Consider the following 15,841-nt stretch of genomic DNA (forward strand, 5'->3'; position numbering starts at 1 on the left):
GCTCAGGCAGGCACTGGGAAAGGTGCCTGTCTCACACTGCCAAAACCATTCACAAAGTAAATAGGCAATAAACATCCTGCTTCCCTAAACACCCTCCTCTCCCTTGTGTGTGCGTGTATATCTATGTTCGCGTTTTTAAAGAGCCGTTGAAAAGCACCAGACTGACAGTTTAAAGGAACAAGCACTTCCCTTTATTAACAGAACTCATACAATATAAGAAGCAGCAGAGAAAAATCCTCTTTGCTGGGCTGTGTTAAATACACGACCCAGAGGAAACACCCCTGAACATAAAGTTCATGCACGTTCATTTTGTTGTCTCCTGGCCAAGGGCCAAGGGACTGTTCCTCTTTTACAGGGAGCAGAGGAATGCTCTGAAGTTCCATGGTTCAATATTACTTTTGCCAGGATGAGGGCTGCGAAATTTCATTATATAAATGAAAACTGAGACCCTGAATCAGAAGATGTAAGCCAAAAAAATTCAGTCACTTCTCACCAGATCAGCCCAGTTCCAACCCAAGACAGTTTTCTTCCCCACTGCACAATCCTCACACTCAGTCTTCAGCCTGTGGTCTGTGCCATTTTTGTTGTGCCTACATTAGTTCAAATTAATGCACATGGTTCTCATTATTTACTTGCAAAACATTTCATCAGATGCTGTGTCTGATTCAGTACACAAAAAGCCAGGCCACTAAAGGAGGACAGCACTTAATTTAATAAGGAAGATGGGAAATGTCATGCTTTAAAGATGCCTTGCACGGAAATAGATTCCATGCTCTATCCTCAGTCCTGGCGGGGTCAAAAATAATAATATTAGGAGCATGGAGCTGGAAGGAGAAGGCTAGCGATGGGGGGATTTCTGTGCGTGGGCAGCAAAGCTGGTTGCCAGAGCCTCTGCAGCTCTGCTGCCGGCCTTGCCAAGCACCTTCTGTCACCCCTGAGCAGTTACAGGCTGAGGGCTGAGGCACAGGGATAAACACCGCATAAACACGGCCGGGCTCTGTTTACCAGGGTGGAAGCTCTGCTCTGGGATTTCTCAAGAGCTGCGGGGATGGGGAGCTGACAGCCACTGCCTGATGAGCCAGGGCATGAGGGGTCACAGGTGATGGATCCGCGCTTTCCTGCAGGAGGCTGTGATTAATGGAATGTTTTTTTTTTTCCCCCCTCCAAGTTCCTTTTAACTGATTTGATCAGATCCAGGAACCACAAGCAAAAACATCTGTAGCTTATGGTTTACGGGCTCGGTTTGTTGGCTGCGCTGCAGGCGAGCGGGGAGGACACAGCAGTGCTGAAGCCGTGAGCAGCACCAGTGCCCAGCCAGGAAGAGCGGTCACCGAGCAGCACAGCCCAGCTGTATTCACCGGCCCAGCTGCGCCTCTCCATGTCCTGCAAAGCCTTGGATGCCCTACGTGCGCCAGGGTCCTGCTGGGACCTGCTTGCACCCGGGAAAGTAGCAGGAGAGTGTCCGGGAAAAGAGCTCTGAGCCAGGAATACGGGCAAACTGCTCCCTGCCCCTTCCCACAGAGATGTTCGCCCCCTTCAGAGATCTGGGTGTTACATAGATCCAGCTTGGGCTCCTGATAACAAAACACCAGCTACTGCCGTGTCTCTCCTTCCCCAGCCTTTATCGGCCATGTCTCCTGCGGCTGCACTTCTCCAGCAGGACTCTCTCTTCCCTAGCGAGCTGCTGGCACAGCAGAATTCCTCTGCGCTCTTGCAAGATAAAACCATTACTTGTCAAAAGGCACATGAGCAGAACAATATGTAGATAGCCCAAAGGTTAGGGCAGGCCATAAGAATCTTTCTTCCTTGCAATTTTTCTATGTTTTCCTGCCCGGCAAGGCAGTGCCTGCAGTCCCGTGGGTGCCACCTCCCCGGGGCTTGCAGCCCTGGCACAGGGTGGCATTGCCGGGGCTCTGCGCCGTGGGCGAGCTCAGCCGTTTCGGTGCAGGGTGGCCGTCCCGACAGGAAAGCACCGGTGGTTTTGGTTTCCTCTTCTCGCTTCTCTGCTCAGGCAGCTCCGGCCCCCACCGTACGCCCTCCTGCAGCTTCACTTTCTATTTCTGCTTCTCCTGAGCCTCCCTCAGACGTTTCTCAGTGAATAAATCCCTGCTCTCCTGCTCGTCTCCGCATCCCAGTGGGGACAGGCAGTGGCACAGGGGCCATCTCGGCGCCCAGCCTGTGCCACGCCGAGCGGCTCTCTGCCCTCTGAGCATTCACCCTGCCGTGGTCTCACCTCAGCAAAGACCAGCTCCCTGGGGTGCGGAGGAGCACGGCTGGGAGGTGAAGCTCCTTGGGGCAACATTTTGAGAACTTCCCACGCCGGCTGACACCAGGGTTTGGTCAATGTGCCACGCTCCCACCCCACCGCAGCTCCCCACGCAGACATCGCCGTCACTGCTTGGAGGAGCTCAGCCATGCGGGCTATTTAGGGCAGGGAAAAGCCACTTTAGCTAAAAATATCAATCAAAACGAGAGAGCTCGTCCTTCAGCTGCTGCCAGCTTGCCATCCGCACCCTCCAATTACCATCTTCTCTGCAACTGCTCTGCACAGCCGGGTTTCACTCGGAGATGTGCCCCCCAAATTCTGCTGTCCTTGTGTTTCTGCAGGACCAGGGCCCCAGCAGACCCCGTGTGAGGTGTTTGCGAGGCAGGAGGAGGTCAGAGCTGCAGATGTCCCTCACTGAGCCACCCCGGTGAAGAACCAGTTTTGCAGAGAACTTCTCGTCCCCATTCAAGCCCATTTAATGCTTGCAAGGTTCTGCACAAGTAAATCAACTGAGGGAAAGAAACGCTGGCAAAAATAGCGGTTCAGAGGAGACTGTCTGTATTTCACACATCACAGGGTGCCTTTGTGCAGCCAAGCCAGGAAGAAAAGGGCTTGTGACTCCTCGCTCATCGCTCTTGCTGCAGATGGGCCGAGCGCTACATGGCAGATCTGCTTCCTTGCAGAAATTCAGCGTGAATCCTGCTTGTTGAGCTCGCTGGCAGCTCTGCTCCCTGTCAGCCAAACCTGCAGCCACCGAATAACCGCGGGGCTCGTGCCAAGGGCACACAGGAACTAACCTGCCGCAGCAGGGACCAAAGCCCCTCTGTCCTCCTCATCCCTTTAGCCATCTGTCCCCAGAGACAGCCCCCGGTTTATCTCCCGTGGAGGAGCCTGGATGCATTTTTCCTCCTGTTATTTTCTCTTGCCTGCTCATCCATCAGCCTGCCCCAAAATGCAGCCATCGGGGAGGAAGCAGGACTGGCAATGCCAAGGGGTCAGGGCGAAGCAGCACTGATTGGAAATGTCATTTCTTGTGGATCCAGCCTGCCCATATCGCCCTCCCCGGCAGCTTCTCCTGCTGCTCCAGGGACTCTTCCTGCAGCTATTTTTGGTGCCGGGTTACATCACCGCCAGTCGAGCTGCTTTTAAACAGAAGCTGGCTGCGAACATCCAGGCATCAGCTACAGCAAGCCGCATTGCTGCCGTGACAGCAGCTGGGAGGTGCCCAGGCTGCACCCACCAGGGAAGAAGAAGCAAGGAGCACCTCCGTGCTGCTGGTGCCCCGAGCAGCGCCCACCGAAAGAGCCTGGCTCCCCCTGGCACCGGGGGATGCTTTCCGGCAGCATCGCTATTGCCTGGCTGTGAGATACCAAGCAAGTTAATTAATCGTCTCCACTTCTCCTCTTTCCAAAGAGAGATTTGATGCTGACCTACTTCTTAGAGGGGAATTTGCAGAGAGCTTCAGTGCCCGTGACAAGTGGATGGCACTGCAAGTGCTGCTGCTGCCCATTCCCAGCACCCCGACCACCGCGGGGCTGAAACAGCAGGGAGTGAATGCCAAATATCACGGCTGCAGGGCACATAACAGAGTGCTGCTCCTGCAAAAAGCTCACGATTTCCAGCCTGGCGAGAGGCTCTTGCTTTTGGGCGAGAGCAGTTCACGTGCTGGCCGGCCACGTGGCTCCACTGTGAGCCTGCCACAGGCTTGCCATGTGCGGGGCCGCGAGCCCTCAGCGTGTCTGGCACTGTCACCGCCACCGCACTTCTCCCAGCCGCCCCGTCTTCCAGCCTCCCCTGCTAGCTACTGAAAGCTGTGCAGGAGAGATCAGCAGAAAGGGGGAAAGAGGGGGACCCCTGCATGGCCCCTCAGCAGCATCCCACGCAGCCCCCCCAGCCCCCTGCATCCCAGCCGGCCAAAATCCCTCCCCTGAGAGCCTGCGCCCAGAACGAGGGCCAGAGCCCTTAAGGAGGAAATTCTGCATTAAATTCCTTCCTCCCGAGTCACTTGCAGAAAGGGAACAGCGTGTGCTCCCAGCACACAGATGACGTCTCGCTGGCCACCCGCCGCTCCTGGCTGCTGTCGCTGCAGGGCCATGGCGGGGGGCCGGGGGACAAATACCTCCCCAGGGCCCCCCCGCATCCCTGGCGGGCAGAGCATGCAGACGGTCACCGGAGAGCTGCACAGACCCCTCTCCCCTTCTCCTCCGTCCTCTGGAGGAAAGCAAAGGCAGAGTCACGCTGCAGGTTGTACGTGAGCCCAGGGCAAGGCAGCGATTAGCAAGGGCTCAATGACCAAGCCCAGGATTAAGCAGAAGGACCAAAGCCTCATCCGGTGCAAATGGACACAGCTGTGCAGAGGCCACCAGCAACACGTTAATTCGTCCTCAATTCCTCCAGGGGAATAATGAAACAGTTAAAGCGACCCAAAGAAGCAGTTAATTTTGTATTTGCATTGAGCTGCTTAAAAAATAAACAGAGAGCAAGGCCAGGCGTGCCAGCAGCTGCCACTGACCTCAAAATAAAAGATGTTGTGGGCTGATCTGGAGCAGGGCAGGCTTGTGAGCAAAGTGAGGAAAGAATGTGGCAGCTTTGCCTGGCACGGAGCAAGCGCTGCTGCCCCCTTCTTGGTCCCAATCTGCCAACAGGGGCATGACACTGGAGAAGTTATCTGAAAAAATATTCCCAGTGATTCTCTCTCATCTCAGAGATGAGGCAGACGTTGCCCTGATCTGGGCAATGCATGCAGGGATTATTCAAGCAAACTATCTGGGCCAAGGTTAATGAAAAAGCCTGCAAAATCCTGCTGGCCCCAGCGTTCTGGTTCCCTCGCCACGGGCGAACTGGCGTCATGGGGAGGTGCAAGGCCAGAGCCGGGCACGCACCCGGGCTCGCTTTGGGTTTCCCATCCTTGCGAAGGCGACAAGAGGCTTAGTTCCTCCCTGCCCATGAAGCACACAGAGCACCTCTGCTGAGAGCTGGGAGGGATTATTATTACAGTTATTATTATCATTATCCGTTACCTCCGTCATCCCGCAGAAACGAGCTCCGTGCTGCTCAGCAAGAGCTGGGGTCATCACAGAGCAAGCTCAGCTGGCACAGCCCTGCCCCAGTGGGCTACTCTGCGGGAGCAGCTTCCAGCATCTCAGCCCTGACTTTAAAATCATTATGTCTCTGGCCGTTAATGCAAGGAGCACCTAGACACCAGGGCACGGCAGTAATTGGGGCAAGAAGGTCTTTGCGAGTGTGCAGGCGGACACCAGGAGTCGTCTGAGGGCAGCACTGGCTCTGGAAATTGGGCTATGAGTCCTGCCCACACCTCTTTGCAGAGGTCCCCAGCTGCTTTCCCTGGGACAGTCCCCGTCTTGGAGGTCCCAGGCTGCCTCTCCCTTCCGATGGCAGCTCTTTGACAGCTACCGGGTGGTGCTGTCACATTCCCCTCCATCCGCCAAGTGATCAATTCATTATGCACCAAAATTCATCCCGAACCTGTACGGGTTCACGGAGTTGGGCTCCTCAAGGTGGAAGCAGCTCCAGCGCCCAACCTCTTCTGTCAGCAGCCTCCACCCCTCAGCACAATTACCCGTTTGCTTAAGAGCAAGGGTAATTAACCGCGCAAATAGCTGCCAAGGAATGTCAGAGTCACAATGGTCCCTGTTACGGAGGAGATGGCACTAAATGGGGATCATTGTTCTTCTTGGCCCTAAAAATCTGCTGTTGGCACCCAGCACTGGAAACCAAACCCGTAGAAGCCTCAGGCTGAAGATGCACAGGGCACGGGCTCCTGCTTGTCTCCTCCTGCGTGGCCACCCCAGCGCGGTGTCCCCTGAGGCCACCAAGAGCCTGTCACCGCACCGGCTGGCACCAGGGCTCAGGATGCTGCAGGAAGGGGTGGTGCGGGGACATCCAGACAGCAGCGTCAGGGGGGGCTGTTGCCAAGAAATCGCCCAAAATAAGGCGAAGAGGAGGCGGCCCCAGACAGAGCCACTCGCCCACTGCCGCTCAAGTCCCTGCCAGGAGGCCAGCCGCTCACGTCACGCCTGGGAGGGGGACAGTGACAGCTGGGCCACGGCCATGGGGAGAAAAACCTATTTATAGTCCATATAATGAGCTACAACTGAGAGAAGATGACAGGGAAGGTGATGCGTCAGCAGGGCAAGCGGGGCTGAGCTTTCCCGCTAACGGGGCAGTTGTTTCAGATAGAGCCATGGCCTGTGTCACTTCCAGCAGTGTCACCTCCAGCAAACGGCGGCTGACAGCCCTGTCCTGCCTCTGTGCCCAAATCACGGTGACCACCCCGCCACGGTGACCACCGGCTCCTGCTCACCATCTCCGACCTTGCTGCAGGCAGCACGGGGAGCGCAGAGCACCCCTGTGAGCCACTGTCACCCACGGTCCTGTGGGGACCACTCACGTCCTCACACCGCCAAGGGCCACCAGCCGCCATGGCGGGGACACCTCTGCCCCAAATGAGGCCTACCCAAGCCTAGCTCCAGGGGAAAACAGACCAGGGCTCGGCCCTGGGACCAGCCTGCAAGCTCCAGGGTTAAATGTTGGTGAGGGTCCCCTCATCAACCTGGTGACTGTGCCACCAGGTCCCCTCCGCAGGAGCACAGGGCCCAGCAGCTCTGGCAGCCAGCGGCTCCCCGGGGTTATTTTTAGCCTCCTCGCTCAGCCTTTCGTTTCAAAGCCGCCCACGGGAAACATTTCCATTTTATCATGAAAACAACTGGCCTGCAAAAATACATTATAAGGACATCAAAGTGCTGGAATAAAAGGGGGAGGAGGGGAGAGGCCTGCTTGCAGCAGAGCTGCGGAGAGCGGAGGGGCAGCCCCCCGCCATCCCATGGCTAGGGCACAGGGCGACCTCCTGAAGGAGAACTGTCCCCAAGGAGAACCCCTGTGGTGGTTGGGTGCCCAGAGACGCCAGGACCTGCTCGCTGGGGACCCCAACCAGGCCACCAGCCCCTGAGGTGTCAGCCGTGCATACAGACCGCAAGCAGCTCCACCAAAACCCCTCAAAATGTCCCCTCCCACACGCAGCCCCACGCCACTAAGACGCTACGGAGCGGTGGCCATGGGGAGCCACCAGGCTGGGGACAAGCCAAGAGCCTGACCTTCGCTTGGCCTCCCGCCTGGTGAAACCCAAACCTCACCCATGGTGTTTCTTACCGAATTAACAGATCATAACCTGCCCGAGGAAATTAACCTGGGAGACGTGGGACAGAGCAGTCCCTGGGGTCTTCACAGGGCCCAGAAAAAAAAAATAAAAATAAAGGTAAAAATAATCAAAGAGCCTTCATTCAGCAGCCACAGGGGCCACAGGTACAACTTCTGCCCCACGATTATGGCCATTTGCCGGCCCCGAGGGGTCTCCGAACAAGCTACACGCTGAGGTGGGGGCACCAAGCAGGGCTCCCGCAGTGGTGGGAGACATTTCTGTGTCAGGCTGTGCTGCTTTCAGCAACTCAAACCCTCAGCCTGCTGAAAAAGCAGACTGAAATTCAGAGAGGAAGATGACACAAGCCCTCTCCCCTGTGGATACACACAGCAGGGGGGCCGCAAGCAGAATTGGCCAAAATCTGCCCGGCGTGCTGGAGAGAAATCCCAGAGGTGAGCCCTGGGGTGGGGACGCAAGGGGCAGGGACATGGGGACAACCCGAGGGAGCTGCTCGCGGGGCTGGCACCCAGCCGGGGGCACCCGTCCCCATGGGGCCGGCTGTGACCCAGCTCTCAAGAGGCTCTGCCAAGCATTGCTGTGGTAGGCCCTTATGAACACTTCAGCTGTTTTATTTATTTTATTTTATTTTAGTGTTGCCAATTTAGCTGGCTGGGTGGGGAGCGCCGAATTACCCTGAGTCAGGGCTGGCACCCAGCAAACCGCCTGCTACTGTTAGCGATCACCTGCGCCCAGTGGAAGGGCTCTCCTCAGCCCAATTTTCCAATTAAAGAAATGCCCTCGGGGGAAAAAACACGTTGTATCACTGGAGATGGTATCAGCCTGCATTCACCCCGGGTGAGAAAGTCGGGCTGGCACGGGCAGCCGTGGGAGCTGGTTGTTTTTTCAGGCCGCCAGCATTGCAAAACGCCTTTTCCAGTGGCGATACCGATGGGGCAATTCTGCACCTCCGCACGCAGGGCTGTGCCGCTCTTACAGAGCCCTCCGCTGGGGACCAAACCACAGAGAAAACTGCTTTTGTTTCGGTCTCCCTGCCACAAACCCACTTTCTATCCATCCATTTCAAGCAGTCATCGGGGGCAGACGCGCACGGCTCTGTCTTTGGAGAGGCAGCCGCGGCGGCAGGGAGCCCGCCCTGTCATTAGGGTGTGGGTGTTCTGGGTGCTCGTGTTCGCCCTGGGGTTTGCCCGTGTGCTTGTTTTCCTCAGTGCTCAGCTCTGCAGCTGCAGCCCACCGCGCTGCCCAGCCTGGCTCCTGTCCTGCGGGCGAGGGGAGCATCCCCAGCATCAGCCACGGCACCCAAAATGATGGGTTTGTCGCCCACCTACAGCACACGGAGGGGATTCCGCGTGGGGCAGGGGGACAAGCTCGTCCCCAGCCCCATCCCTCGTGGAGCAAAGGGGCAGTCGCAGAGCAGCAGTGCCCATCGCACACTCCTCCGTGCTCCTCCAGCCTTGCACTGCTGTGCCGGCTGCGAGGTTTTAGGCGTGTGATCACACCTACAACACAGACATACGTTTTAGTAACACACATTATGTATTGCCCTCGTATACAAGCACAAGTAAGGCGCCCTTCCCTGGGCTCCCGGCGCAGGCAGCCCAACGTTATTGTCATTTCATGCCCGATGCCGGAGCGCAGCCGCACCTCCCTCTTGGCTCTCCCCTTCCCCTGCCCTGCCCGCTCCCCGGGCCGAGCTGCCTGGCTCCTGCAGCTCTATTTCCGCACGGCAGACTGGTCATTTCCCTGTCACAGGTCCGGGTTTTTATTTAACTCCCTTTCAGCTTCCCAAATTAGTAAGGACGGGCTCCTGCTCTGTTTGCTTTGGAAGAAGATGCATTGCCGCAAATTATTTTTGATTAAAGTAAACAAAGTCTCTCTCTTTCTCTTTTTTCCTCCCTGCTTTGATGTCGTGGCTAATTTTAGCTCTCAGAGGAGTGATCCCAAGGGCACTGGCCAGGGCCCAGCACGGGGCACCGGGGACGCCCGATGCTGCCAGCGCTGCCCAGGCACCGCTGCCAGGGTCATGCGTGCCTCCGAGCCGTGAAACCGCCCTGGCTGGGGGCTTCCATGGGCAGCAGCCATCAGGAAATGCCCCCAGACACCAGAGCGAGCATCGGTGCTTGGGGCACCATCTCCAAACCTGCAGGAGTGGCACCAGGGTGCCCAACATCCCTCCTGCCCTGCTGGCCCTTTGTGACCCACAAGGCACAGGCTGCCCCAGAGCCGTTTCTGTTTCGTTTCCCAGCCTTGGGGACTTTCCGTGCGGAGCAGCCTGGCACAGCAGGAGACACCACAGCCATGAGAAACCAGGCTCTGGGACAGGCACAAGGTGCAGATCCCAAGCATGGGGGAACAGGAGGGGTGGCTGCAAGGACAGGGGGAAAACACAGCCTATTTCCAGCACACGCACAGGGTTGCGAAATGCAGGATTTGTCCCGGCTGGGCTGTTCCTGGTGGCCGAGCCAAGGGATTAGCGGGTGCAGTAATTCCTATTTAACCTGCGGGGAACCAGTGCTGGTTCACATTCCCATTTCCTGAGTCTGTTTACTACCCACCCGTGCTCATCCACTGAGCCGGGGAAGCAGCCAGACGGGGGTGCAGGTGTTAAAGCAGGGGCTGCAGCAAGCCCTGGCTGGCATGGCATGGCACGGCACAGCACGGCAGCACGGGGCCAGGCCATGGGCAGGATGACACCAGCTCGGACCCACGCGGGGTCCTGCAGCCTGAGCAGCGATGGGGGGGTTCAGGTGAAGACTTGCACAAGGTCCTGAGTCAGCAAGGGCATACGGGGCGTTATTTACCCAGGCTATTTTTGGTAGCTGTTTTGCAAGGGGACAGCACCTCCTCACCCTGTCCCCATGTGTTCACCGCGGGGAGCATCCTTCCCACCCCAGCCAGCCCTCGCCTCAGGTTTGGGGTGGCTGTCCTTCTGGGGGGACATCTGGGTGCTGTCCCACGGAGGGTCCCCCACATCCTCCCCCTGCAGCCCCCACGGACGGGCCCCCTCCCGACAGCAATCCCGGTCGGCACAGACGAGGCTATTTATAGCTCGGGCTGATGTTGATTTGGATGAAGTGGGAGATAACCAGGTTATTTTTAGGTGCAGGGCAACATGCTCTGCTGGCTCAGGCAGGCTCTGTCCCACCTGCCGGGGAACGGCCGGGCGCTGGGGCAGGGCATGGCCCGAGCTGGCACCATGCCTGAGGATGGGGCAGGATGAGCCCAGTCCCTTCCCCTGGAGCCCAAACCCACGCTGCGGGGACCTCTACGACGTTAGGAATTAACAATATTTTCAGTAACAGCCGCCCCAGGCAGGCCACGGGTCATGTAAAACATCAGCCTACACAGCCAGGACCAAGAAAAGAAGCGAGCGGCTGAGCATCGAGCTTCCTAAAGGGAACCCCTGTGCAATTTTACTAACAAGTGGCACCAGCCCGTCCAGCCTGCAGCGGCTGTGATGCTTTGTGAGCGTTCAGACGGGCTCTAATGGCCAAAATCTGGTCTCATCGAAGGCTGCGCTGGCATGGGGTTCAGCGCCAGCTCTTTGATCCCTCTGCTCCAGCACGCTCGCAGGAACCATCGGGAAGGCCACGGCAGCGACAATTAACCTTCGGGCACGTTATGCAAGTGCATTGTGTTCAGGAAGGACGGGAGCGGCGCGGAGCCTGGAAGCGCGGAGCCAGCAGCAAGCAGGGGGGGGGGGATTCGCTGTGACCACAGGCACGGCCACAGAAAATCACCCCCGGGTGATAAAATCTTGGATAAATCCTCACTGCCCAACAGGAGCTGTAAAAAAACTCATCGCTCCTGGTGTCTGGAAGGGGAGCAGAGCTGCCCTGCTCCTGGCACCCGCAAACGACGGGAACAGCCCTGGCCATGGCGCGGTGTCACGTCCTGTCCCCACCGGCTGGGACACGGGGACGCCTCCCAGGAAAGCTCCTGGTGGCGGTGCAGCTTTTGATTTACAGCCACGCTTATCAAGGAAACTGTCTGTGCTCCGTATAATGGGGAAAAAGCAGCCACACAGAGGTTTGTACGTCTGTTTTCCCCAGGTGCTGGTGGTGGCGGGCAGGAGGTCCTGTCCTCCCTGCGCCCCTGGCACCGGCAGCACAACGGAGAGCTGGATGTGGCCCCAGCCGCGCTGCTGGCAGGCACCTCTTTGGCTTGATTAAAAGAAAACTGAGCGGGAGCAGTGCCCGGCCGCTCGCTGGAGTCGAGTGACAAACGCACGATTTCCAGCATGCCCTGCACGAGGGCAAGGTCTGGTTAATACAGGTCCAGCCAAAAGCAGGCGTGAACTCCAAAGAGGAGCCTGCCCTAAGCCGAGAGCTCACCCAACCCCGCTGGCACCCTGACGGATGAGGGGATCACATCGTGGGGGTGCCAGCAGGGCACGGCTGACAAAGCAGAGGGAGATTCAGCAGGCAGCCACCAGACCAGCCTCCCCCTCTCTACCCTGGCTTGTTCAAAGCACCAGAAGCACAGGTCAGCAAGCAGAGCCCTGTGTCACGGAGATACAAAACCCTGATGCCAGTGAAGACGTGAGCGTTACACCGGGCCAGCCAGCCGGATCACCCCAGGACGATCCAGGAGGGGACCAGGCCAAAACCCAGGCTGGGGAAGGCAGGGAAGGGGCAGGTGTGGGAGCACAGAGGGGCTCACGTCCCGGCCCAAAGCCCCACAGGCAGAACTCACACGGGCCCACGTGGCAGGGGTCGAGCTCAGCAGTGCCACACAGCGCCTGGGGGTGTGGGGGGGCTGGTACCAAAGCCCAGGGTCCCCCAGTGCAGGCAGGGATGGTTGAGCAGCCCCATATCCCGGGTTAAACTATTATATAAGGGCAGGACCACGTGAAGGCTGCGTGGTGAAAATGTAAATAACGTTTGTGCCAAAGCTCGGCCGCGGGGCCAGCAGGAGCGCAGAGCCACGCACAGGGACGCCGCGGCCAGGACAAGGGTGGCGGGGCTCATGGCAGCGCTTCGTGCCTCGGCCTGCGCTGTTTGAATCCCTCCCTTCTGAAAGCAAGACCTGAAACAAGCAAATAAACACTATCTGGAAGCACAAAAGGCCTGACAAATCTCCCAAAAATTCTCTACGTGGGCTGCTGGCGGTGGTTGCACAACAGGAAGAGGCTGTTGATCACATTTGCCGCGTGCCAGCTCCGTGCACGCGTGCTCCAGAGCTGGGCCGGCCCAGGCCCCGCGCTCAGCTGAAGCCAAAATTTTGCTGTGGGCCAGCACCCCTGGCTCTCGGCCTCCCACCCGTCCCGGTGCCCTGCTCCGAGCCAGAGAGCAGAGAAGCAGCCTTTGTGCCCCAGGAGCACCGAGGGCTTTGCTTTCAGTCTCAGCACAAGTTAATGAGTTAATCCCTGTCAGAGCTGACTTGTTCTTAAACTTCAAAGTCTGGACATCTCGTGGAAGGACAGAATTTGACCCCGAGTGCAGCCAGCTCCGAAGGCGAGGCGGGAGCTGGGCTTTGCCCTGGGGTGGGTGACGTGCAGGTGGGTGCCACGGGACACCCAGCTCCCGGCAGAGCCCGGCCGGACCCTGTGCTCTTGTAGGGCATCGACACCCAGCCCGGAGAGGGTGGGGAGTGGGCACGGGGACAGGGGCAGCTCCTCCTCCCCGTCAGCGATGCGCAGGGCCAAGCACACACGTGCTCTGCCTTCCCCCGGCCAGAGGGAGTTATTTCCGACCCCTACAAAAATAGATTTGGGCAATCTTAGATCCGCTTGTTGACATCGTATTGCTTCCTCGACTCTCCAAACGCTCCCCCAGGAGCCAGCCCAGCCGGGGCGTGCTGCAAGGACCGAACACCAAATGGGCTCCAGCGGGACCCGCAAACGGTGCCTGGGTGTTCTGGGGGGGTGCCCGGGGCCCTGCTGCTGAGGGTGCAGCGGGTGCAGGAGCACCCAGGCCACCCCTGCTCCCTGGGTGCTGCAGCCTCTCCCCACGCCGGTCACTTGCTGCCACCTGGTGCCACCACGCCACAAGTGCTGGTGCACGGAGCTGGCCAAAGCAGGGACCCCACAGGCGCGTTTGTCCACGTTGCTTGCAACAGGGCAAAGAAAGAGCTACAGGAGCAATGTCTCTTTGGTGGTGTTTTTGTCATGCAGGACAATGTCATTCCCAATGGAAAAATTGGGATCCCCAGCTTACACCAGCCCGCAGCGATGCACGACGTCTCGCAGCTCCAGCAGGACTTAGTTCCCTGTGCGAGCTGTGGGAGGGAGCTCAGCAGCCACCCAAAAGGTGCTGGGACTCGGGATCCTGGCAAATAGAACATAAAAAGGAGGAAAAGAAAGGGGGGGGGGGGATAATTCTGGAAAAACAAAGGTGAAATTCTGTGCTTAGGTATGAATAACCAGTTGCGCAAAGGCAGATGACAGGCTCGAAAGTAAGACTGCAGAAAAGGGTGGGGGTGAATCACGGCTGAGCAATGTCATTTGGGGGGGCTTGGGGGTGTTGGTCGGGAGTTTCACTTTAAACCATGCTGGCTGGTGCGTGTGTTCTTAACATGCTCGTGAAGTGAGCCCCCCACTGTCTGCAGGCAGCAAAGCTGGGGACAGGGTTGTTCCAGCTCCGTGCATCGCCCCACCAGGTACACGAGGGGCAGCTGGCAGAGCCTGCAGGGTCAGGGAGATTTTGTCCCGCAGACACGCAAGCGGGAGCCGCAGGGAGCTATGAAGACACTCCTGGAGTCCTGCCTCGCGAGGACTTCATGCTACGTGCCCCAGGAATGCAGGTCACCCTGCGCCCAGGTAGCCCACGCCAAGGTGACAGACCTCAGTGCTCTTCTTTGGTCTTACAGCCCCCGTGTGATAAAGAACGCACCCTGTCCTCTCTGCTGGGACAAAGCACATTTGTCACTTCTCTAGGCTGACTTGGAATAAGAGCACCTGGCAAAAAAAGGCACCCCTGGCCCTATCGATCTTTAGCTTGAATTCTGCATGAGAGGAAGATGACTGATCAGAAGCAAACGCTGCCCTGGTGGGAGCAGCGCGCCGCTGGCCAGCACAGTTGGGAAAAAACATGAATCCCTGCTCTGTGAGCAGAAACCCAATGGCTCACCCAGTGCTCCCACACAGCTTTTCCCTGAATACACATTAAAAAAAAATAATAAAAAAATCAATACAGCAGTACGTCAAGGCTGCGCGTGGGTCCCATTTTCCAGAGCAAACCAAGGGTTTCTAGGAAGCGGCTCAATGCAACGCCACTGCCTTCGGAGCAGCATTCTCACAGCTATTTGCTGGGCCCTAACATAATAATAAAAAGACAGCAGTTGCTGCCCCCTGGGACATATTGGGCAGCCCCAAAAAGGGCCTGCCAGAAGGGGGAAAAACACCAACACCGACCAAACAGAAAAAAACCACTATCCCATACTGAAAAAAAAAAACAAACCAACCCAAACACAGATCCTATGCATTTCCTTGGCATTCCCCCTGCTGCTTTCAGTGGGGCAGCACGGCAGGGCTGGCAGGGCGCAGTGCTCTCCGCGGGCACCCCGTCCCATGTGGGCAGGACGGGCATGTCCCGGGGTGCTCCCATCCCGGCTTCCCTGGGATAAACACATTTCACGGCCAAGGGGGTTGTGAAACGCGTTGAGTCAGGGGAAGGTTCACCGGCCTGTTTGCAGAGCTGGGTGAAGGACTCGGGGGGAGCGGGGCTGCTCCCCACTGGCAACCTGCACCATTCGCTCCTGCTCCCGGGTGCCACCAGCACCCCAACCGCAGCACCCGCCACGGGACGGTGCCAGCAGCTGGCAGAGCCCCAGCCGTGTTCTCAGATGCAGCCTACAGAGTGCTACAAAGGCTTCGAGCTGAGCACCCAGCCCCACGTGTTTATCCACCGCTTACCAAGGCCTGCAAGCAGCCCAGGCCAGCAGCAGCAGCAGCAGGACGCCCCTTTTTCCCAGCACTGAGCACCCAGGAGCAGCTGCTACTGGCTTCATCCTCCCCTCCCACTGCCCAGGCTTACCCTAACTGGGACCCGCTGGGCTCCCAGTGCCCCAGCAGGGCAGCCAGACCCCCATCAAGCAGCAGGAGCCCCCCTACCCCTTCCCAAGCCCCATTCTGGGGACACTGCCCTACCTTGGGGTGAGGAGTCCAGTGCCAAGGAGCAGCTGAAACTGCTGGAGCAGCCCTAAATGTTGGGCAGTGCTGGGCTTTGCTGGCTCCCAGCAGGAAATGAGGGGCAAGCCCCACCGTGCCCCATCAGCAGGTGTTTCTGCCGTGTTTCCTGCTGCTCATCAGTGGGCTCAGCTGCTGCCAGCCCCCTCCCCTAGAGGCCAGGGGTTTCTATCACCCAGGGACCCGCTGCCCCCAACCCCTTTCCCTGCGGCTGCTCCTGCAGAGACATCCAGCTACAGCCAGGAGCTGCTCTGAGCACACTTTTGGCATG

Source organism: Anser cygnoides, chromosome 10 (genome assembly GCF_040182565.1).
Source record: "Anser cygnoides isolate HZ-2024a breed goose chromosome 10, Taihu_goose_T2T_genome, whole genome shotgun sequence".
Classification (NCBI taxonomy): domain Eukaryota; kingdom Metazoa; phylum Chordata; class Aves; order Anseriformes; family Anatidae; genus Anser; species Anser cygnoides.